This window comes from Dipodomys merriami, unplaced genomic scaffold (assembly GCF_024711535.1).
Source record: "Dipodomys merriami isolate MVZ:Mamm:240054 unplaced genomic scaffold, mDipMer1.0.p SCAF_134, whole genome shotgun sequence".
In the NCBI taxonomy this organism is placed as follows: Eukaryota; Metazoa; Chordata; class Mammalia; order Rodentia; family Heteromyidae; genus Dipodomys; species Dipodomys merriami.
Window position 1 is genome coordinate 1,952,501 of NW_027202649.1, and position 24,791 is coordinate 1,977,291.

The window sequence follows — 24,791 nt, forward strand, 5'->3', positions numbered from 1 at the left end:
AGATCTCAGTCCAGGCTGGCCAGGTATCAAGCCAGACCCTACCTTGTAAATAAATGACACACATCAAACGGGGGTTGGAGCTGTGACTCAAGTAGTAGAGCACCTACCCTAGAAAGCTGTGAGTTCAATACTCAGTATCACCAAATATGATATATGTATACATATATACACACACATATATTTCAGTATGATTTATTTTATTGTTATAAAAGTGATGATGTACAGAGGGCTGACAGTTACATAAGTCAGGGAATGAGTACATTTCTGTTTGGACAATGTCACCCTCTCTGTCTGTCTGTCTGTCTGTCTTTCTCTTTCTCTCCAAGTTTTCCCCTCCTCAGTATGTTTTTTTTTATTTTACAAAAAGAATGTCTCTTAAACATATTGGGCTTGGCACGGAAGTGAAGATTTGCAAAGGTCATTAGGCTTCATTTTCATTTTTGTCTTCCTGGGTTTATTTTCAGGGAACCCTTCTGAAATGACGTGGTGGACGTGAATGCACAGGTGAGCAGGACTGACAGGAACATTCTCTGAAATGAGAGATCATAGCAAAGTGTGGTGTCATGCCATGACAAAATCCAAGGGCTCTGCAGCCTGGGACCAAGGGGAGCCCACTGTGAACAGCTGGGCACAGGCAGTAGCCCTCCCAGAGTCTAACAGTGCCAGTGATGGCTCACTGGGAGCCTTTGCATAGCAGCCATTTCATCCTTTTCCTTTGCTGTGTGCTGGTGCTGGGCCTGGAACAAAGGGCCTGGGCACTGTCCCTGAGCCTTCCCTCTCAAGGCTAGTCTGCTACCAGTTGGGGCACAGCTCTGCTTCTGCCTCTTTGCTGGTTAATTGGAGATTAGATTCTCAGGTCCTTGTCACTTGTGGGTGTCACAGGATCTGAAAGGTGGGGTGCAGTAAGGAATGAGCCTGACACACAAGCAGATGGCTGGCATGGCTGTTCTCAGATAGGATGTGGTTTGCATAGCTCTGATGGTGTGGATTTGGGGAGGAATTGGGTTGAAGTCTTGGAACCCGCACAGGGTGGAGCACATGGCAGTGGGTCTAGACAGCTCACTGCTTGCACTTGGGGGAGACAGCAGATGTGGAGGGTGTACCCCAGAGAGTAGGAGAACTTCCCTTGGAAAGAAATTCCACGTCCTGGTTAGGGTAGCTTTGGATGCAAGAGGTGGTGGCTAGCCATTGCTAGACGTATACAGGAAGGTGTGTGTGTGTGTGTGTGTGTGTGTGTGTGTGTGTGTGTGTGTGTGTAAGTACAGGCAGAGACCATCTGACAACTCTTTCAATTGTAGGTGCTGGCAAGATAGGCCATGGAGTTCCATATACAATTCACCGTACTCGCGAGCGCAGGCAAGGCTGACCTCCATCTTGTAGAGGGATGGGGAAAAGAACGTTGGCATCACGTTCAATAGGACAACGTACAAACGCTTGCTTGGGGTTCAGCCATATTCCTCCAGCAAAGTCAGTTTCCTCTTTGGATCACTCAAGAGCACCGGCTGTATACCTTGAGCTTCTGCCTGACCCTGTCTCCTTCCTGAGGCCTGTCTCTGTCTCTGTCTCTCTGTCTTTCTCGGTCCCTGTCAGCGAGGTGGTGGAGGCTGTAGGGATTAAAGGGTGGGGCCGATGGAGACACTGTCTCTACAGGTACTGTTATTCTCCACAAATAGCCTGTTGTTGTTTATTTCCTGCCCACGACTGTTCGAAGGTAGGCTTCCGTCTTGGAATGCTTCTGAGTCAGCCCATTGGGAATTACCAATGGGTATTGATTTAAGACAGCAACAAATTGGAAGTTCTGAGTAATGATCCATTCTTATTAATTTTAATTCCTTACTGGATAGAAGAATAGGCTTTAGTACTCACAGCCGATTAAAACAAAGGTCGTGAAACAGCATTGTTTTTTTTTTGTTTTGTTTTGTTTTTTTTGGTAAACTTACTCCTATCTTGCTTTGGCTGGAAATTTTTCTGTCAGTCTTAACTTTATATCTGTCTGTCTCTCCTTTCCTTTTATTCCAGAAGTAATATAAGTTGCTCATTTCCATTACTTTGCTAAGTATCTGATTTCTGTCCAGCCTTGAGGGCATAACATGAAAGTATCTTTAACTAAATGCTCAGCTTTTGTTGTATCCCTGTCTATACATATAATATATATATATATATATATATATATATATATATATAATTTTTTACCAAGTATACAAAAAATGTTTTTTTCAGTTAGCTGGATTTCAACTCATCACATAAAGGTACAAGGAATACAAGAGTTCCATTTGTCAAATGTTCTTTCTACTAGAAATAGGGACAGTTTTAAAAATTCTGAACATGCAAATATTAGAAGCGAGATGACTCCTTTGTTTTCTCAACCATTTCTTCCAGAAAAACACAGGAGGCCTTCAATTTCTACCTTCCCCCTTCCTTCACGTGTTCCACTGCTAGCCATACTGCAGCCCTGGGGCTGCTTCTATTTAGATAACAGTTTAAGTTCAACTGTCTTAATATTTAGAGATCTGTAAATAAGTTATTTTAGAGAAACTTATGAAGGGAAGCAAGAACCACTAAGAATCAACACAAATTCACCTGTGTGTGTGTGTGTGTATGTGTGTGTGTGTCTGTCTGTGTGTCTGTGTGTGTGTCTGTGTGATGATCTTGGGGCTTGAACTAAGCTCTTGCTTAGCTTTTTCACTCGTACCTAGCATTCTACCATTTGAGCCACCACACCTTCACTTTTGGCTTTTTAATAGCAGCTCTAAGTCTCGTGGACTTTCTTGGGCTGGCTTTAAATAAGGTTCCTGGGATCTCAGCCTCCTGAGTAGCTAGGATTACAGGCGTGACTCACCCACACCCAGCTTAGTAGCTGAGATTTTCAACAAGGCATGGGATAGTCATTGCAAAAATCAGAAAAACATGTCTGGATCGTGATAGTTGAGCAAAGGAGCTGGTATCTGAAATGAGGTCGATGGGCCACAAGGAACTGGAGGTATTTGACAAAACCACTCAATTGGAACCTTTTACAAGGGATTAGAACATCTGTTGGGATATTGGACCAGGTAGGCCTCTGATCCTCCCTTTGTTCCTATGATTCTCTGGAAAGAGCTTTTCAGTCGAGGTTCTAGAATTCTCTGATAGGATAAGAAAGAATACTTGACCTTCATAACGCGATCATTTCCTCAGACCTTTAGGACTTTATTAGCCTAATTCCAGCCAGTTGTACTTTTTTCTTTATAGCCTTCATGAATCTAATTGAAAACACACTGAGAAGCCAAATCTTTGCTAGGCTTGAGAATGTAACTAATAAAAAGGCAAATGTACCAGGGTTGCCAAACACTGCAGAAGTGAAGTCTATGACACCAGCTCTAATGTGAGAAATTTAGAGCCTTATTTTGGTCCTTCATTTGATAGGAAACATGAGGGCTGGATTTTTTTGTGTGTGTGATCTTGGAGAAAGGCTCTTGCAATACTTAGCAGTGGCATATGTGTGTGTGTGTGTGTGTGTGTGTGTGTGTGTATACATATACACATACATATATACATATATATATATCTCATTATTATCAAATGTGAACTATCACAGTGTGGCAATGAACTAGATGTAATCCAGCCCTGCTCTTTTGTCTCGGACCTCCATGCAAGGTGCTAACTCTGAAGTTTAGTCTTTTTGGCAGCCAAACCTCAGGATGGAGTCTCCAAGGTGAGGCAGACATGCAGCTGGCCACTAGGGGGCAGTCACTAGGGGACTGAGTGGGTGGGCCAGAGGTGAAGGCATTTTTTTCCTCCTGACCTTGGTTATCTATCAAGAGCATGTAAAGTCAGGTGACCAGTGTCCCTTCCCAGGAGACTTTCCTGGAATCCAGGCAGAGGCCAGAACCCTCCTGCTTGTTGCTGTCGGATTGGGATGCGGACGATGGCGCCTCTAGTTCTTGCTGCTGAGTCAACTCGCTTGAAACATGTTTGGGGTAGCTGTTTATCTTCTTACCTAGCTGGCGCACAGCTAAGTCCGGGCGAATGCCGTTTCCTTGCGGAATGAGGTGGAGTTTTGAGAGGAACCCTGGGCTGCCCTAGAGAACTGTAAACAGCCTTGCACTATTCCAGCTCTGAAGTGAGATCTCCTTCCTGTGTCCTCTGGGTGGTCAGACACCTCCCCCCCCCCCCCCCCCCCGCGACTCTGCACACCTGTCTTGTTCCTTTGGCAGACAATGTTTCCTGGGAGTGCTGCCTCACGTTCCTGAAGTATCCTTTCCCTCTCTCTTTGGTCAGCTCTAGCACATTCTTCAGACCTCAGCTCAGTCTCTTCTCTCTGCTTTGTCACTTGGACAGGAACGCCAAGAACCTCTTCTTCGGGCACTTGATACTATTGTCACTAATAGTCTGTATTAGCCTATGCTGTAATTGACAGGAGAGCATCTGTCTTTTGATCTGCTTGGCCTCTGATGGCTGACGTGGTGTTCTACGTTTCCTGCAAATTCAGCAAACCATCCTTCCATTAATTAGTGAGCAAATGAATGGACTTGCTGTCATCTCAGCTCGCTCAGAGCCATCAACTAGTAACGCGCATGGCTAGCCTCCCTGCCTTGTGGAATTTTTTATTAGAAGTATATAAAATACTGCACAGCCTTTGGCATGCTGCAGAAACTCCAGGATTGGCACAAATAAATGGCTGGATTGTAAAATGTTTGACAGCATCTTACATTTGTACCATGCCTTTCATTTTATAATTTGTTTTGCTTCCCCCACGAAACAGCTCATCCTGAATCATCCCTTTTCTTTTCCCACTAAAATGCCATTGCTGAATATCTCTCTCCTATATCCTCCCAATCTGCTAGCCACGGCCTTCCAGTAATGGTAATAATGTCTTATGTGTGGATGTTTCTTACGTGTTTATGAATCGCTTGTCAGAACTATTCATATGTTCAATAGTAAAACACATTGCAAAGCTGTGGTTATTCACATAAAGAAATAGTATGCAACGATGGGAACAAGTAACTAAAGTTATGTTAACATGGTGGGTTCTCACAAATCATGTTTTATGGAAAAGGAGAGAACATTCTTTCTTTCATACAAAGGAAGGTCAGGCATGGTGCTACAAACCTGTCATCCCAGCTACTTGGGAGGGACTTCGGGGTCTGAGATTGGCTACAGACAAAAACTACTCCCAAGACCCCACTTGCAAAAAAGAATTAAAGAAAAAAAAGTACTGGAGTATGGCTCATGTGGTAGAATGCTTGCCTAAGCTAGCATGAGGAGGAGGCCCTGAGTTCGAACCCCACTACTGCCAAAGATAAAAGAAAAAACAAGGAGACATCATTGATTCTGGCATTGGACGAGGGTGGGGTCGCAGTCCCAGCGGGGCTTCTGTTAGAATAGATGAGGCAAAGGGAGCTCTCTGGCCCTGCTGGTTTTGACCTCAGTGGTGCCTGCGTGTGCAGGTGCAGCATGGTGAAGTTAGTCACTCAGCCCTGTACTTCTATGTGACACATGGTCTATCTCTGTGTATACCCGCCCAACCGAAGGCGTATGGATTGCTTTTCCAGACAGAATTGAATAGAATCTCTATCTGAACTCCAGGAGATTGCTGGGAGATTTTCATTTTGATTTTTTAAAATGAGGGCGCCAAAGTTTGAACTCAGGACCTTAAACATTCTAGCAGGCGCACCACTACTTGAGCGACACCTCCAGCTCTTCGTTTCGCTTGGGTCATTCTTTTTGGTCAGATGGGGTCTGGTATTTTTTGCTTGGGGCCAGCCTTGAGCCCTCATCCTTCTAGCAGTGACCCACCACCCCTCAGCCCCCACATTTCGCTGAGCTCTTAGGTAAATACCACCACACCTGGCTTATTGCTCAATGTGGAATGTCTCACTAAAAATTTTGGCCCAGAAAAGCTTCCTGTGAACCCATCTAATCTTGAAATAGCTAGGATTATAGGCATGAGCCACCCTGCCTGGCTCTAATTTTTGTATATGTGTGTGTGTGGGGGGTGCAGTGTAGGAATTTGAACACAGGGACTGGTGCTTGCTAGGAAAAGCACTACCACGTAAGCCACGCCCCCAGCTCTTCAGATTCACATCCATAGCAGGAGCAGGAGCTGAGGCCGAGTCCCCGGTGCGGGCGGTGTAGAATTCTTCCTGGGGTACCACCACCATCTCTTGACACGGACACAGCTGACAGAGGATCTCACTGAAGAGCAGGTGGGGTGATGATCATCTTAGGTAAGTGCTCCCCATCTTAGGTAAGTGCTTCCTGAGACACCCCCAAACAGCATGCTGGTGGCCATCTGCCTCTTGGTTCACCCCTATTACTCCTCTTGCAGCATAGAGGGGCATTTGCAACGGTGGGCTCACTCCCCTGACTGCTCCCTGTACCAGCTCCGAGGGCGACCTAGGGAGATGGAAAGAGGTGACAGGGAGGACGTTGGGAGCTGGGACACAGTGGAGCAGCTGCAAAGCAGCTGGGATCTCTTGAGCCCAGCCAGCTAGGGCCCAGATGGGCCGGCCTCAGCCGCCACGTGCTAATCCTCGCAATGGAAAGGCAGAGCTCCAGCTCACACCTCATCACGGAGGCCATAATAGGGGAGAGGAGATTTAACAGGCGCTTGAAAGACACAAGGGGCTAGTGGCAATGGGAAGAACCGAGCTCCAGATGTCAGCGCCTGGCAGAAGGGGTCTAGGTTCACAGGAACAGCGGCCTGCAGGGTTTCACGGGGTGAGAGGGCAGATCAGGGGACAGGGAGAGGTATGCCATGTTTGCTCCCGAAGACAGAGAATGAGATTTTTTAAAAAATTTGTATTTTAAGAGACAGTGCTGGAAGGAATCAGCTCCCAAGACCAGAACGCAGGCCCTCTCCTCGCCTCTTCCCTCTTCCCCGGCTGCTGTGTAACCTCATGCAAGCCATGCAAGCCACCTCTCTGACCCTGAGCGCGGTCTTGGATCTTAGAGCTTGCGGTTATGACCTTGGTGGAGCTAGATGATGCATCCTAGCAACCCAAATGTGTTTGTGGATAAGGAACAGCAAAACAAGTCGGAGGATTGTAAAAATGTGTTCCACAGAACGAAAAATGCGCATTCCACACTTTCCTCTGCAAAGCAACAGACATTACACCTCAAATGGTTCAATGATCAACATCTGAAGAGAGTCCTTAGTAAAGATAAACGCGTTGCATTGCTTGTCGGGATTGAAGTGATTTTTAAAAAAAATAATGATTTGTTTTAGTATTGTTTGATTTTTCTTACTATTTCCTGAAGTTGTGCTGTATCATGAGACTTGACATGGACTCATATTGGGTTTTTTTTTTTTGTGTGTTGGCTTTGTTTAAAACAAAACCATATATTATTAATTTTTTTGAAAATGGAAGTTTCTTGAAATCTGGTTTTATTTTTCTTCATAAAAGCACACACACACAAATACCATACTTTGATTTTTTTTCTTCGCTAATGTATCTTTTAGTTCTGCGTAGATGTGAATAAAAATGCCTCTGGTATCATAAAGAAAACAAATGTGTTCATGCCCTTTGCAGAAGTTCACTCACACGAATGTGTTTGTCTCACACACATATTCCAGCCTGTGCCAGGTTCTGAAGGTAGCCCAGGGTCTGATAGTGAATGGTCATCCTTAGTTCTGAACAGGACGCGTTGGGTCTTGCCTTTGAGTCTCACAGACCCCTCAGAACGCATGTTCTCACCTCTGATGACTTCAGTGAACGAGACAGACATGAAGGTATTTGTTGTTGAATGTGAGTTCTCCACTGGTGGACCCTTGCTTATTTTGGCATTGTCCCTCTCTTGCAATCTCATATTTTATCCCGTGCATATCAGCTTCAGACATAGCTTCGCCAACGAAGCCAAAGTCAGGAGACCAGTCTTTGACAGTGGTAAATTTGTGCTTTGAAAGAAAGAAAGAAAGAAAAAACAAACCCCCCTCCAACACACACCATATGCGGTCATCCAAAAGAAGACTTATTTCATGGCGTCAACTTTATGGCCTTAGTTTTCAGCATGACATGATCGATGTGGTAGGGAAGTTCATTGGGATGATAAGATGAGAATCATTTGTACTGGGGAATTATTCGCAAGAGTGATAAATAACCCCTGGCACACAATAACAGAAAAATTTCAACCCTTGCACGGAATTCTGTATGTTTGTGTCTCATAAACAAGGTAGAAAATACATTGAAGAAAATACCACTGTGATTTCAAACTCCTTTCACCTCCAAGCTACTCTCATTAATAATAATAAAGAAGCCCATTTCCAAGCTCAGAAGCTCATTAATCTCACTACACGTGACCTGATTAGCTACTTTGGAGAGAATGGATGGGTTACAGTTACCTTCGTGTACACTGTGCAATTTTTCTCTTTTTCTTGGTAGATAGCTTGAAAAGTGCAGAGTCTGGGAGAATGACTAAGAAACCGGTAAAGAAAAGAAAAATATAGAAAGAAAATCAAATGGATGTTTCTAGAAAATGAGACTTTTATAGTTAATCAGTAAATCAGATGGAGGAGGTCTTTGTTTCTTTTTCTTCTCCTTCCACTGAGAGGAGGCAACAAGGGTAGAAAGTGTGCGCTCTGACCCATGAAACCTTATCTATCGTCCTATCTGGAAAAGCTGTTGGGGGAGACTTCACAGGACTTTTCTTTCTGAAAGTCTACGCTTATAAATGTTATAGAATTCGGCTTTTTCTGGAGGCGGGGGAAGGAGGGAGGTTATCCAAAGGTTGGAGGACAGGGGGATGGCAGTGTGCAAGAAAGAATGCCAGGATTCTTTTACGAAGTGATGGAGCATGGAGAAAGAATATGATGGTGGGGAGCAGAGGAAAGATAAGGTGCTGGGGTAAGATGGGTCCTGCTGCCCCTGGAGGCTGCCCCCTAGAGGACAGAGCACACAGCGGCGCTCCACTACTAAGTGACCTCCACAGTCCGGGACAAGGGCTCCTTGGGGTCAGAGGTGTGGCCAGCACCTGTTGGGAGGAGTATTTCTGTCAGATGCCCCTGTGTCAGGCTGCCTTACAAACACCAAGTGCCCAACGGGAAGCGTGGACTCACTGGATAGATCCAGCAGTCAGAAGCATAGAAGCTACGGTGATGGGGAGCGTCAGGCCATTAAGCCCATCCCCCCCCACCTCCTGCTCCCTGCCACTCTCCCACCAGGGCGGCACTGTTTCTGACTGCTTATTGTTTGCAGAAGATAACTGTGCAAAAAAAAAATTCTCCCCAGGAAGGGATTCTTTTCAGAAAACCCAGCGTTTGAAAGCCATTCAAACCCATCTCTATCTTTTTCAGAGGTAGCAAAGTGAACACTGAAGTCAGGCACCGGTGACATATACATATCCCTTATAGCTAATTGGGAGGGTGAGATGGGAGGATCACGGTTCTAAGCCAACTGGGCTACAAAGTTCTGAAGTCTCCTTACCACTCCAAACCCTGACGCCATTATCTGTGTGTGAGCACTTAGCTACATGGGAGGTTGAGTTTGAGAGGATTGTCTTTCTGGGCCCGAAGATGGAAATGTCCACAAGACTCCATCTCAATAGAAAGAAGCTGGGCATTGTGGCACATGTCTGTCATCCCAGCGATGTCAGGACTTTTATAAAATAGGAGGATTGCAGTCCAGGTGTATGCCTGGCTAGGACATGAGACCCTATCTTCAAAATAACCAGCATAAAACAGGGTTGGAGATGTAGATCTCCTTCCTGAAGATGCCCTGAATTCAAACCTAGGATGCCTCACACACACACACACACACACACACACACACACACACACACACACACACACACACAAAAGAAAGAAAAGGAAAGGAATGCTAGAAATGTACAGGTGGAAGGGAATCATCAAAGCCACTGAAGGAACTTCAGAGTAATGCAAAGAGGTAGGCAGAGTAACACAGTCAGGCAGATGACATCGTATGAATGAATTCCTTACAGGTTACCCTGAAGGTCAAAAGTATGGAGTCAATCAGTCTGTAGCCAAGCCAACAAAACATCCTGACATACATTCAATGTATCCTTATTTAGCATTTATAACTATGTTATAATCTACTCTGAGTGATCACAAAAACTGACATGATAGAAATCCTATTTCAGGAAATGTAGGGGAGAGGCTTTCTAGTTGAACTCTACAATCTGCTGAAAAAGATTACCTGGGGGTGGGGGTTATTGTATAAAAGAACATTCTAGGAGTTCATAGAAAGTGCTCATCTGTGATTCAGAGGTCAAGGAAAGCACCAGGAACTGTGAAAGGAGAAGGAGGACTTTTGTGAAATTCTGAAGGAAGATTTGCCCAAGTTTGATGAGAGTCTGGAATCTTGAAGTTAGAATCAAACCTCCAGTCCAACCTTTACTGAACTCTGGGAAATTCCTGGGTGTTGTCACTCTCCAGGAACCCAGATGGTGGCGCTGCTGAGTACCACACTACGTCCTGGATGTATGTTATCATCAACCTTGTAAAGTAGTGATGATGAACATTTTATAGGAGGACAAAGTCAAGGTTGTTCAGGGAGCTGTGGAGTTGAGCTAGGCAGTAGAGTTAAGTGTTTCAAGTAGCGATGGGCAGTAAGAAGCTGATGATTTGGAATCAGATGGGCCAGTGTTGGATTCCTAGCTTTGCCAGAGTTTACGGAAACCCCTCTGAATCTCCTACTCTTGCCTGTAGGATGATCATCACCCGTGCAGAGAAAGTGATCACTGGAAGTAACCTAGAGACATTAGACAATGTGAAGGGGTGCTTGGACATGGGTTTGGCATGGTTAGGTCTTGACAAGCTAAGAGTTTCCAGTATCCAGGGAGAAAAAGGACCACATGTTCACATGTGACTTTGAAGAGGGAAATGTGTTCAGGCTCAGATCTATGTCTTGAATGTCTTGTCTGTTACCATAACAACTAGCTTGCATTAGTCTATGCATTTTCTAGCGATATTACTATCTGGGAGTTATTAGAGGGGTGGGCCGTGTGCATGATAGAATATTTAGTTCTCTGCGTATTAGATGCCAATAGTGCATCATCATAGGAAAAGAAATGACCTAGGCATCATCAACTAACCAATAAGAAACAAAATGAACCCTGCTAAGAACCACTGGTAGCCGCTGTGTCTGGCAGCAGTGTGTGAGGGTCCCCTGTGAGCATCTAGACCCAGATACTCATAACAGCCACAGCTGGAAAGTCCTCTCACAACTTCACCAGGAATATAGAATAACTCAACCCAAGATGTGTTCTCGCCCTCCCCCCCCCATCACCACTTTATTCCCATGATTGTACAGTGTTTCTCTTCAGTTCTCAGCTCTGGGAATTTGTCTTTTCTCACTTCACCCAAGCCACAGCTCAGAGCTACCATCAGAAAATGATTAACACTGTCTGTCTCTGCCGAAATTCTTGAACAATCACAAGGTACATATGTCCCCAGTACAGTCTGAACTTACGATATGACCCCAGTTAAAGGCAACATGGTTTATATTTTTGACTCTCAAGAATTTCATGGGGAGGGAACATTTTCCTTCATTTTGTTTTCTTTTCCAGCTGCTAGAAAAACTAACATTCTTTGTCTTCATGTCGTGCCGTGGTGTGTGTGTGTGTGTGCGTAGTGTGTGTGTGTGTGTGTGTGTGCCATTTTAAATAATTGTTAGGAATGTCAATGGAGGGGGTGGTGGGGAGGAGTTAAGGAGGTCTAATGAGGTCACCTGGTTTAGACGTGTCTTTATGGACCTGGTCTACAGTCTAGCTGTAGTAGCAGGGTGTGCATGGAGGTGGGGGTTGGGGAGGGCTGTGCCCTTCAGGACAGAGGTCCCTGGACATTCCTCTTGGTGGGAAGAAGAAAGCTTGAACATAGATTTGCGTGGGAGCTGGAGGGCTCTGATATTCATTAAGCACGGAGCTCGGCATCTCTCCTCATTGTCTTATTCAGCCCTCCCAGAAGCACAGTCTGAAATGGGAATGCTGGAAACTGCCACACAGAGAAAGTGAACAGGGCTCAGAAAACCCACCAGCCCTGCAGCACACAGTTTGTAATCCTTGCTCAGATAGACCCCTCCGCTTTCTGATCATGCCAAAGCGTGTACCCTTTTGTAACAACACATAGAACCCAGAAGGAGACTTAGGCCTGAGGATTTTTATCCAGTCTTCTCACTTGAGTCTTTAAAGCATATTGGGCCTCAAAACCGGAAGTAGACACTTCTCTGAAGACAGAGAGCACAGGAGTCTTGCAAATGGCTGAGCAGGAAAGTCAGGCCTCCTCTTCCAACATCTGTCACTTCAGCTCCAAGACTGGCCCACAGTGGATGGTCCAGTGAAAGGCAGAGACAGAAGATTGAATGGCCTAGAATTTGAATCCAGTTCTGTAGGGCTCTGGAGTATTTATCTGTGAGAGGGGAAGTAATTGGAAGTCGCACAGCTAGGAACCGGAACCCACTCCCAAGTCCGTGATCCCAACCTTATGCAAACAGGAGAGCAGAGAAAGTCGTTTTATGAGAAAGTCTTACAATGGTATAAAGTCCACTGATTTATTACCAGAGGTAAAAATGTGCTTCCCCAGCCTTATTAAAAAAATAAATAAAATCCCACGAACTTGAGAGCTGCTGGATTAGTCTATGTCTAAGAGCTTGTACTTCTTAAGGTACATGAGCCAGCTCTGAGGGCTCGCACCAGGCGGGCAGTTAGGATCGGCAGACCACCAAGGAAGCATCCTTGAGCCCAGGGAGTCTGAGGGAGGAACTGCTCACAGTGAGTGAAGGACTCAAGTTGTTCTCAGTACCTTTCTATTCATCAGGCCTGGACTGGAGACAGAGGGCTCCTCGTTCCCCCGTCTGTCTCAACTTCATACTCTCCCTCTCCACCCCCCCCCCCCACCACGTGCGATCAGAAGCAGTACCCCTCATCCACACCTCCTTATTCCCTGAGTTTCCTCCTCTACTCTGCCTGGACAGGCCTGACGAAAGAGATTCATGGGTTTGTGGATTTAATTAGTTGGCCATTTAAAGTCTTCAAGCAAGACACCCAAATAAATTTCAGATGATTCAACACTTTAATATAACAAAATAGACTTATAAAACATTTACTTGCTTTTTTATTTTGAAAGGGGCATGCTTATTGTAAAGGAGTGGGGGAATAAAAAAACCCCGAAGGTTCTAAGAAGAGGATACAAATTAACCATACTCTACCCAATCAGAAATACCTTTAATATTTGGGAGTATTTTCCCTGCCCAACCTCAGTATCTCTCTTCCAACTTCTCTCTCTCTCTCTCTTCCCCCTCCATGTACATTATACAACTTTAATTGATACTTCATTGTATGCACTTTTTTCAGTCCTATTTATTTTTTATTTAAAAAATCAGTAATAGTTTCTCATGTCATTTACTAATCTTTTTAAAGGTACTTTTGGGTGTCTACCAGAATAGATGGATCATGACTTCTTATCTGTTGCTCTGATTGCTAAACATCTAGTTTATTTCCCATGCTTGTACTAACATAACAAACATTTTCTCTATAAGTTTTTCTCTTTGCTTTTCTATATAAATATTTTTGTCACGAAGTATATAGCAAGATGTAAGCTTAACTTTCTTAGGATAATTTTTGGCAGAGAAATGTCTTGTGAAGGTCTTTAGGCATACTATGAATGTTTTCCCAAATAATTTGTGCAAGGTAGCACTCCCATAGGATGCAAGTGACAGTATCTGCTCTCAAGTTCTTTGGTCAGTTTTTAAAAAATTGTATTTAGCTGGGTACAGTGGCTCACATCTGTAGTCCTAGCTACTCAGAAGGCAGAGATCAAGATCTCTGCTCAAGCCAGCCCTGGCATAAAAGTTCACCAGGCTCCATCTCGCCCAAGGGTTAGGCAGGGCGACACACGGCTGTTAGCTATGGGGGAAAGGAAGGAAGCACAATGGATCCACTGTGCAGTGGCACACGTAGGAGGATCGAAGATCAGGCTGGCCTGGGCATAAAGTGAGGCTCTACCTTGAAGATAACCAAAGAGCCACAGGTTGGAGGCATAGTTCACATGGTAGAGCACTTGTCTAGAAAATACAATGCTTTGAGTTCAGTCCCTACCACCAGGAAGGAAAGAAGGAAGGAAGGAAGGAAGGAAAGAAAGAATGAAAGAAAGAAGGAAGGGAGGGAGAGAGGGAGGGAAGAAAGGAAGCAAAGAGAGGGAAGGAAGGAAAGGAAAGGAAGCAATCAGCAATTTTCATTTGTTCAAAATTCTTTGTGAGATTGTGTATTATTCCCATCATTAGTTACTTTTTTCTACATTTCTTATGCATTATTTAAGTTATGTTTCACAATAGTCAGTTGTGTCTATGAGAGGTCCCTGTCTGGGGTCAATTTTTTTCCACTTAGATTTCGAGATTTTCATGAAACTTGATGAACTTACTTTAATTACCTGTCTTATTAATTTTAACATATCTTTCTAATGTGGAAGGTTCACCATAGTCCTTTGCAGTAAATTAACACTTACCTTTGCTTAGTGTCATCTTTATAAAAATTCTGGAAGTTAGAAATTGTAACTTCTGTGTTGATATTATTATGTCTCAGTAAGTGTTTGTCTCATACTATCTCTTTGTCTGTTTACTTTCTGTTTCCAGAAATTTCTTTAACTCTCCCTACAGACTTTTCTGAGAATGGACAGATATAACCTCCCCCCCTTTTTTGTCTGAGACTGGGATTCATACGTAGTACCTGATGTGTTCATTCGTTGGCTGGCTACCACCTGAGTCACGCCTCCAACCCCATCCATATAACCTTTAATTTTCCAAACCATTTCCTTATTTTCTGTTCCTTTTTTGTGTACAAATTTGGGCATAAGTTTCAAGTCTCTGAAACATTAATAAGAATAAGCTTTAAAATTACCTTTGGTCCACTGGATTATATTTATTTTTCCCAGGGTAATTTCTTGCTCTATTTATCCTCTTTCAATTTCTGTATTGGGTAAAAACTATGTAATAATCTATATGTAATTAAGACAGTATTCTATGTACAGGGGAGATAGTAGTATATAAATGATATACTACTATACATACAGGTATATATATATAGGTTTTCATTATATACAGTCTAATATAAATGTGTATTTTGAATTTATTTATTAAATAAGTCTCAACTATCTTAAGTTCTCTTAGGCTATTGTATTCCCTGTAAATGGTGATAATGTTCCTCATAGGAATCTTATGGAAGATAGTAACTTCTCATCAAATATATAAGGAATCTTGGAAGACTGATCTCTAATAAGCACATACTCAATTCTGTTCTCTTTCATATTCTTTGTTTTCCCTTTCTGAGAAAAAATATTCTTCTGAAAAACCATTCTCCATAAAGGACCTTCATGCTCCTGAGCAGCTGTGGATAACCACCCCGCGCCCCCCACATCCCCCCCCTCGTCCAACTCAAGTCATTTGTGTCAAGCTGTCCTTCACCACCAACCCCTGCCCTGCCTTCTCTTGGTCCTGCCCATCTGTCACCACCTCCCCCTGCCTAGTCTTCTCTTGGTCCTGCCCATAGAGCTGGTTTGACACATGGTTGGAAGGCTGAGATCTTTTTTTTCCTTGCCTAACTTAGATTCATATTACATAAGAAATATTTTGAATCAGTTCTTTTTTTGTTCTTTAGAAAGCTGGTAATAATTAATCTTGCTTTTCCTACAACAATGGAAAAACTGATAGAAATTTTAGAAGCTATAAAAACCCAAACACAGTCTAAAGTGTTCCCTCAAAATAATGCAACTGCCGCAATAATGTGTTATATTTAACTTTCAGCATCAAGTTCTTGGGCATAATTTTGAATAATTTTAAAAAAACACAGAAGGATTTAGAAAAATGAGTGTGATCTCACCACTGTATTATTGTATGCTAAATACTGAGTGTGTGTGTGTGCACATGTGCGTGTGTGTATGCAAGTGTGCCAGAACTAGGGCATAATTAAACTCAGGACTTAGAGTTTATCCTCAAGGCTGGTGCTCTACCACTTGAGCCACAACACCACTTCTGGCTTTTTGGTGGTGAATTAGAGTTAAGAATCTTATGGACTTCCTGCCCAGGCTGGTTTGAACTATGGTCCTCAGAACTCAGCCTCCTGAGTAGCTAGGATTATAGGTAGGAGCCACTGGTGCCTTGGCGGTATGTTGTTTTTAAGAGCAGAGTAAACACATACACCACATTTACTCTGATGCTTGCTTCCATGTGGGCTCCCTTGAAATCAGGACCTGGGCAAGGATTTGAGTGAAAATAGTTTCCTCAGCAATGGGGATGGTGGTGGTGGGAGAATTAACCACCACTTTATAACAAGTCAACCACATTGCATGCCCTTTTTTTTTTTTTTGGCTTGAGAAGATTGCCATTGCTTTTGTCTTCTTTTTGCACAGTGTTTGCATATTTTCGTAAGATTAGGGGCTAGGACACACAGTAGATCACATCATGATTTCCACACAACTGGCCTCATGCAGAACTGGCTGAATTCTTCTTCATCCACTGAGCTTTATGATATGTGCATGGGGATGAGACATTTTTGTTTTTGAATTTTTCTTTTTATCATTTTATCAATTATTATATTTTGACCACATCCATTAAAAACCCATGTAATCTACAAACAAGGCAGGCCTTCCCATACTTCTGGTCAGCTGTACTTTTAAGTGAGCAGCAGCCAGAGAAGACCCTGAGCCCGAGGGCACTGTGTGGGTGGAGGTGGTGAAGACATGGGCGCTTGACACAAACTGGACATAGATGCGTGCTATGGTCTGAGTGTGGCTCCCACCTCCTCACATTCATAGGCTCAGGTCTGATCACAGAGAATCACCATTTTGTGGTCTTCGGTAGTGAGATCTCAGGGAAGGTGATGAAGTCATGAGGGTGGAGCCCTCAGGAATGAAATTAGTGCCTATTTTTTTTCCTTTCTTGTCACTGTGACCAAATAAATACCTGACTAAGGGAGGAAACCTTTGTTTTGGTTCATATCTTCAGGGTTTCTTGCTCATAGTCCTTACGTCTCCTGATTCTGAGCGGGTGGTGGAGCTGAACATCATGTTGGTAGGTGCATGTAGAGGAGAATGATCATCTCATGGTAGACAGGAAATATGATGGCATAGTGGCAAGAAGGGGCCAGGCTGAGATGTAACCTCCAAGGACACTGACCCCTCCCACCCCTGGCCGCTCACTTCGTCCACTCAGACCCCACCTTCCACAGTTCCACCATCTCCCAAGAGTCAAATTCAGATTTGTAACCCATTATTGAATTAAAACAGTCCTTAGATCTAATAATCTAATGATCTCTCATGTTCTAATTATCTCTAGGAATGCCTTCACTAAGATTGTGAAGATTATCATTCATTTCAAACTCTGATCCTATCTTCTGATCCATAGACTCTGTGGTAAAAGGTTTAAGTGAATGTCCATCATACAGTGTCTGACTTGGTGGGGGGAATGGGACTTAGGTCATAGAACACTTGGCTTCTTTTTGGGCCACCCTTTCCCCATGGAAAGGGTGAGAGGAACTCTTTTGGAACATTACGACTTCACTTCATCCCTTCTCCTCTATGACCATACGGGCAATTTAGCCACCTTACTCCTCTTCTGTGTCTTTCTTTCAGGTGAGTTGCTCATTAATCTGGTCCACTGTAGGTAATCTGGGTTGCCATGAGAGATGAGGCCTATGGTCATCTTGGTCATATCTTTGCAGAAATACTAAATCAGACCTCCAGTGAACATTCTTGTCTTTCCAATTTGGACTAAAGGCATCATAATTTGCTTCTGTCTTAGTTATTTGCACTACTTTCCCTTCTACTCCTTAAGCCTTGATTTTTGTCAAAGGAAAATGCATATTAAGAGTCAGTTGTTGTGGTACATGCCTGTAATTCCAGCTACTCTGGATGGAAGTGGAGATAGGAGGGTTACAACCTGAATCTGGCCTCAGCCGAAGCAGGAGACCTTATCTGAAAAATAAGCTAACGCAAAAAAGGACGGAGCAAATGGCTCTGTAGTAAAGTACTCACCTAGCAAACCTGAGGCCCGAAATCCAGACCCCAGAAGTACCAAAATAAAAGCATATTAAAACAGTTTAGTGACTGGCATGCAATATTCAACAGTTATTTGCTCAGTGAAGAAAGAGTAGTACACATGAAACCTCAGTAAGTGAAGATTCAAAACTTTCTGCAGGGTCCATAAAAGAGGAGGTGTTTTATCCAGTGCTTCTGATAATCTTGGGAAGTTCTTTCTTTGTCAAAGTCTGGGTCATTTCAGACTTACTTTATTAGATTTTGTGGAGCTCAAATCCTGGTTGAACTAAATGAATAAGTGATTTCAGTTTTCTTAGTATTATTATTTTTTCTGGGGATGTAATTTTTGTTGAATGTAGGTGATATCGGCCAGGAGGTCTTAGTTGGAGATTTCAATTGATTTTCCTGAGTGTTGTCCAAAACAAAAACACCCATTAGGTGGAGTTCTATTTCTGGGATTCAAAAGCTGAAGCTGTGAATGCAGAGTCAAATATTAATGGCCTGATTTAGACAAAGAGACCAATCTGTCTATTATGCCCAGCCCTGAGACACTTCACCATGTACTATAGACAGGCAGACCCAGATTTCCAACACTGAATTTTGTTCTAGGTCTGTCCATCCAAGTAGATATTTAACTATACAACTAGCATTTTTCAGGCCTTTGACTTCTTTATTTTCACCTTAGATACAGTAGACCTTAGAGTAATTAGAAAGAATAAGATATATTAAGGAAAATCTCTCTCTCTCTCTCTCTCTCTCTCTCTCTCTCTCTCTCTCTCTCTCTCTCTCTCTCTCTCTCTTTCTCTCTCTTTCTTGGTTGGTCATGGGGCTTGAACTCTGGGCCTGGGTGCTGTCCTCTGCCACTTGAGCCATGGTGCCATGGTGGTTTATTGGAGATAAGGGTTTCATGGACATTCTTGTCTGGGCTGTCTTTAAACCGTGATCCTCAGATCTCAGCCTCCTGAGTAGCTAGGATTATGGGCATCAACCACCGGTGTTCAGCTTCTTTCTTTTTAAAAACTAACATTTATTTAGGGAAACCATTTATAGCTTTAAGGTTTAATGTTAACTTAAAAAGTAAAATCCTCTAGCTAAGATAAGTTTGTATCCTGAGATCTTGTAGGTAAAAATAAAGTGAAATCTTCTTGTGGAGGAAGCCAAGCGGATACATGAACACCTCTGAACAAAGACATTAGCAAAACTTCTCACTGCAAACATCTAAATCCCTGCCCTTCCATGCCAATATTTCTGTGTGGGAGAGTCTAGTTTTGTTTGGAAAAAAATAAAGTATTAATTTCATAGCCAAGACTCACCAAAATACCTATTAGATGTCTTTTTTCCTCTTCATCGGGATTCGTTTCGCAGATGAACAAGCTAAATTTTGTGGGGCCTCCTGACAGTCCCTTCGTGACAGACGGAAATTGGCTGTGCACAGTTGCAGGTTTTCCCAAGTCTGTTTCCATACATTCCTTCACATGTCCGGATGAGCTCCTTGTTCCATCTTCTTGGTTGTTGTTTTTATTTCTGGAAGCTTCTGCTTCCAGGAAAACAAAATATCCAAGTGTCCCCTGTGTGTGCAGCTGGGATGTGATGCTTCACATTTCATTCTCCAGCTTTTGCTCACCCAGCCTCCTCACCCCCGTGAATTATGACCCACTCCCCCATCCAGCTATAAATCACAGATGGAAGAGTTCAAAGAACACCGTGTGTAACCCAACACACTTCTCTCCCCTGGCTGCTAATTTGTCTTGCACTTTATTTGTAGGCACTGTCATGGGAATTACATGCTAAGATGTTACCAAAGTTCTCAGGGACTTGCCAGAAGGCTTGCTTGCCGAGAAATAGACCAAAGGTAGAAGGGTCATTTGATGACTTGGCTCTGTTGAGAATTTGAAGAGGGAGAGGCTCCAAAAGGGCCCCACTTTTCAGCAGGTAAGAATTTGGCCGAGATATTTCTATCTCTCAAGTCATGTTTTTTTCCTAAGAGGTGTTTTTTTTTTTCCCCAGGTCCTGGTGAGTATAACCCATCGTGGCAACTCACCATCTTCTAAAGCTCCTTGGTGAGTTTAGTGAGGTAACCAGGCCTCGCTAAGAATAATCAGAGGAATCGTGAAAGGATACACTGAGATTTATTGGGTGGTCTTCCAATCTGCTTTGTATAAATTGGGCACCTAGAATAATGTGTTAATATTATCCCTGGTTGTCAAAGCAGGAAACAGAAGCACATGGAAACCAGTATACTTTCCCAGGGTTGTATATAAAAAAATAGATTTCTTGATGATGGGTCATTTTCCCCTGTGTGAACCAAACCGCCCCTGTTTTTCACACTCTCAGACGTCCCTAGGCCTACATGGAGCGTATCTATTCTGTTCCCACTTATGTACCACATGTATGTGCTCCTTCAGAATTGAGATGCAGCAATCTGTGCTCCCAGGGTTCTGCTGTTAGGAAGTTGGAGTTTTGAGAGGTGATTGTACCAGCAGGGACCTCATGAATGGGATCAGTGCCCTGGAAAGACAGGTGTTAGCATGGGGCTTTGTGCCTTTTGCCATGCAAGGACTCAGTGAGAAGGCATGTCCTACCCATCTGGGCGCTTCCCAGACTCCATGTCCAGACTTCTCAGCCTCCTAAACTGTGAGAGAAGAATTCCCATTGTTTGTAAGCCACCTGATCCTGGCATTTTGTTATTGTACCCCCTACAGGGCAAAGACACATGGACTCTGAGACACGCATGGGGCATTTACATGTACAGTAATAGAGCACGATCAAGCCGTTGTGTAACTTCCACAGTGATCTTCTGAAGTACTAATGCTTTCATGTGGCAGAAAAAAATAACTTATAATACTTTCTGTACTCCCATTCAGGTCAGAGATGACTAACGGCCCTTTTGACGCAAGCTTCGGTTAATCTAAGAGGGAAGGACTTTCCCTGGCCCAGGAATACATGCCATTTTCATATTCCCATTTGTTAAGTACTTTATTTATTGCCCGGACAACTTATGCTAAAACTTTGGCTAACTCAGATTTGATTATTATTATTTTTTCACACACTTTGTCTTATTATTCCTTTGGCACTTAATGCACACAAAGAGAGGCTTTGCCAAAGAACCATGTTCTTCTTTATAATCTGGTTTCGAATATTCCGATAGGTAAGTTGTGGTATTTTGAGGAGTGCAAATCAGGCACCCATCAGAGAGATGTCTCTGATGAAGAGAGTCCCCTCCTAAAAAACCTCCAAAACAAGAATGTGGGGAAATGTCTTCTCTGCTTCATTATTCCTCCAAGCTTGTTTTGAACTTTGCTGTTGAATTACTCACCTTCTACCAGCACTCCCGTCTAAGTCATGAAGTATCTGAACAAGTTTCAGGTCAACGTGCAGAGGTAGTAAGTCATTTTTTCTACTGCTTTTCTTGGATTTCCCCAGCAGGCCAAGCAAGAGGAATTTCCCCTAAATGCGTAATTTACGAGTCTCCTACGGATGATGGATTTACAGTTTAGTGGTGAAAATGAAGCTCTCATCCTAGCTACCATTTGTTTGGAGGTTGCATGCTGGCAAAAAAGGAGGGGAGATTTGTATTTTAAAATTATGTTAAGCTTATAGTTAGTCTTGCTTTGAGCTTTGGGAATTATGAATTATTTATAGAATACAACTAGATTACCAAACTGCTAATAGTTTTAATATTTTGAGAACTCCTTTACTATTTTAAGGTGAAACCATTCAGGTTCGAAGAGTCTGTTGTGGATTTTCTTGTCATATATAACATGCTGACAAGATAATAATAATCAGAGATTAAAAATCTAGAGTCAAAGGAGTGATATTGATCCAGATGCACTATACTTATAAACGGATTTGTTGAGTTGTAACCCCTTTGTACAATGACTTAAAGACAATCAACATATCATTTAAGAAAATCTAAGGCCTACAATGTTTTAGATGATGGTTATTGAGCCATGTTTGTTTCCAAGGATTCCTCACAAGGTCTGAAGAGTAGCTCCTGTGTTCCTTTGTGTATCAAATACTGGATAATTTATCACTCGATATTAAGGGAATTTAAGAAGTATTTTAGCTTCAAAGTAAGTTTTCGTTGGTTGCATTTTCCTTTTCTATTTTTTTCCTTGCCTAAAGTGAAGAATATATGTTAATAAAATATTAGAGGAAGAGCTGTGTGCTGGTAGCTCATACCTGTCATCTTAGCTGTTCAGGAAGCTGAGATCTGAGAATCATTGCTTGAAGCCAGCCTGCAAAACTCTTTAATTCTCATTACTGGCAAAAAGCTGGAAATTGAGGAATGGCTCAAGTGACAGAGCACCAGCCTTAAGAGAAAAAGCTAAGGGACAATGCCAAGGCCCTGAATTTAAGCTCCAGTACTGGCACAGACAGAGACAGAGAAACACACACATGCACAGATTACTTCCACTTCTAGCTGGAAATACATATTTGGAAAAGTCAAATATGAAACGAGATCAACAAGGACAATTAGGACTTGCTTACTCCAAGTTTGGTGACTGCCCTACCCTCCTATGAGAATGAAAGGAAAGACAAGTTTTGATTCCTATTCATTTCAAATGAATAGGAAATGTCCTGAGAAGGAATGGGTCAGTGTATGAATCCAGTAGTTATTTCATATTAGCTATGTGAATGGGTCAGTGTATGAACCCAGTAGTTATTTCATATTAGCTATGTGTTCTTGTTTCTTGAACTGTCCCTGTTCCTTGTATAAACCTGAATCCCTACTCATCCTTCTAAACCAACCTTGGTATCATCTGAGAAAGGTCATGAAAAGTTATTTCCATCTCGGGGATGCATGCTCAGTCCTTTATGTAACGTCCCATGTCATGTTGTGAATTTAAGGATTTAAGGACAACAGAACAGATATTCAACAAGTTAACACTTCCAAGAATCTATGACTAGAGAGGAGGAGCTCAAGGAAATTTGGTCCAATTGATTTGATCAAATTGAAGTAAATGGGTTGAAGCTAATTGGTAGGCAGGTAGCCCAACTATCTTTGAAAAGTGTTGGAAGAAATTGGTTCCAGAGAAGATATGCAATTTTCATGTTCATATGCCTTTAAGAGAAGTACTCCGCTAACTCCAAAGCATCAAGGATGCTAATTAACTGTGATTAGAACATTTATTTTCAGGACTTTGTAGAGGGATAGATAATTGTAATGTTTGTAGTGAACAAATTACTTATTATCTCTGAGGCATTCCCCATTTGGCCAAGAGCTCTTTGATCAGGGGGACATTTCCACACAGGCGATCATGTATTAGTTTTACATATGAAAGCCCTAGGTTTCTTTCATCCTGATGGGACTGCAAGATTTATCAGTGTAAAACAGATCTGAACTCTCCTGACCTCACCTTGACACCAGAAATCCTTAATTTGGCTATAACGACAGGCTAGAAAGAGCAAATACTTTTAACTAACGTCAACACGCTCTGGCACTCTTTGTAATTAATCAGGGCAGAAAATTTGCAGACAAGAGAGTAATGGAGGCGGCTGCAAGTCATATTCCTGTCTAATCAGCAATCGCACACACTTTTTGTTCACTTCACTTGGCATTTGTAAAGGACCATCATTTGAACATGACAACGGCTATTGTCGGAAATCACTGGAAACTTGGTCAGCCTTTGAAGACCCGGTGTTTATTGTTGCAGGCAAGGAATGGTAATGTGTTTTGGTTTCAATTAGTTATCCCAAATAATTCCTCTCCTCTCCCCCACCCCTCCCAAGAAACCACTCAATCCAGCCCTCTTACTGGGACAAAGAACTTGTCTCTATTAAATCTATAACAAGGGAGTATAGAAACATGAAAAAGAAAAAAAAAGCAACCCATGGTTCAGCATATAAATGAAAAAAATACAAGACCACAAGTGTGAGAGTTATAGTTCAAACGTGAATGATTTTATGAGTGCAACTTCAAGGGGGTGATTTCACTTCGTCAGCCTGAAGCGCCAGTGTCCTCTCTCTAATGAAAAGCCATCAGGCTATTGGCAGAACAATCTGGATCCTTTATTTGGGTCACATATTGGTAAACACATTACAGGCAGCAGCTTAAAATGAAAATTGAGTGGCATTTTTTTATGTGAGTTGGAAGAGTTGAGAATAATTCTCATATTTTTCACAGGGTGTTATTTGATGTGTGTGTGTGTGTGTGTGTGTATGTGTGTGTGTGTGTGTGTGTGTGTGTGTGTGTGTGTGTGTGTGTGTGTGTGTGTGTGTGTGTGTGCTGAGACTTGAACTTAAGGCCTTGAACTCTCATTTGGCATTTTTGCCCAAGGCCGATGCTCTACCACTTAAGTAACACTGCCATGTTTGAATTTTCAGTATTAATTGGGGATAAGGGTTTCATGGCATTCTCCTGCCACAGCTGGCTTCTATCCATGATCCCTTGGATCTCTTTCTCCTGAGTAGTTAGGATTAGAGGTGTGAACTACCAATGCCTGGTAAGCATTTGCTTTGAAACACCACTCATTGCACAAGTCAGGAAAGAAGAAGAGAAGCAAATAAGACTTAAGCTGAAGGGAGTGTAGAACATGATGGTGAGGTTGTTATTCAACCAGTCTGAGCCCCAAGCTCTTTATTTATAAGATAAGGACTCACTTGCTTCTTGGTGGGTTTATTCAGAGATTAAATGAGATGGTCACCATGAAGAATCAGTAGATTAGATGGCAGGTATTCACTAAATGCGAGTGGCTGGCATGGTTTTTGTAACTGCAGAGGCACCCTGGTACTGTAAGTAAGTGGTGGTGGTGAGAATAAGAAGGAGTCTAGAGACTAGAAATATAAGAAAATAGGCATTGAGAAATTAAACTGAAGTGATGATACCACA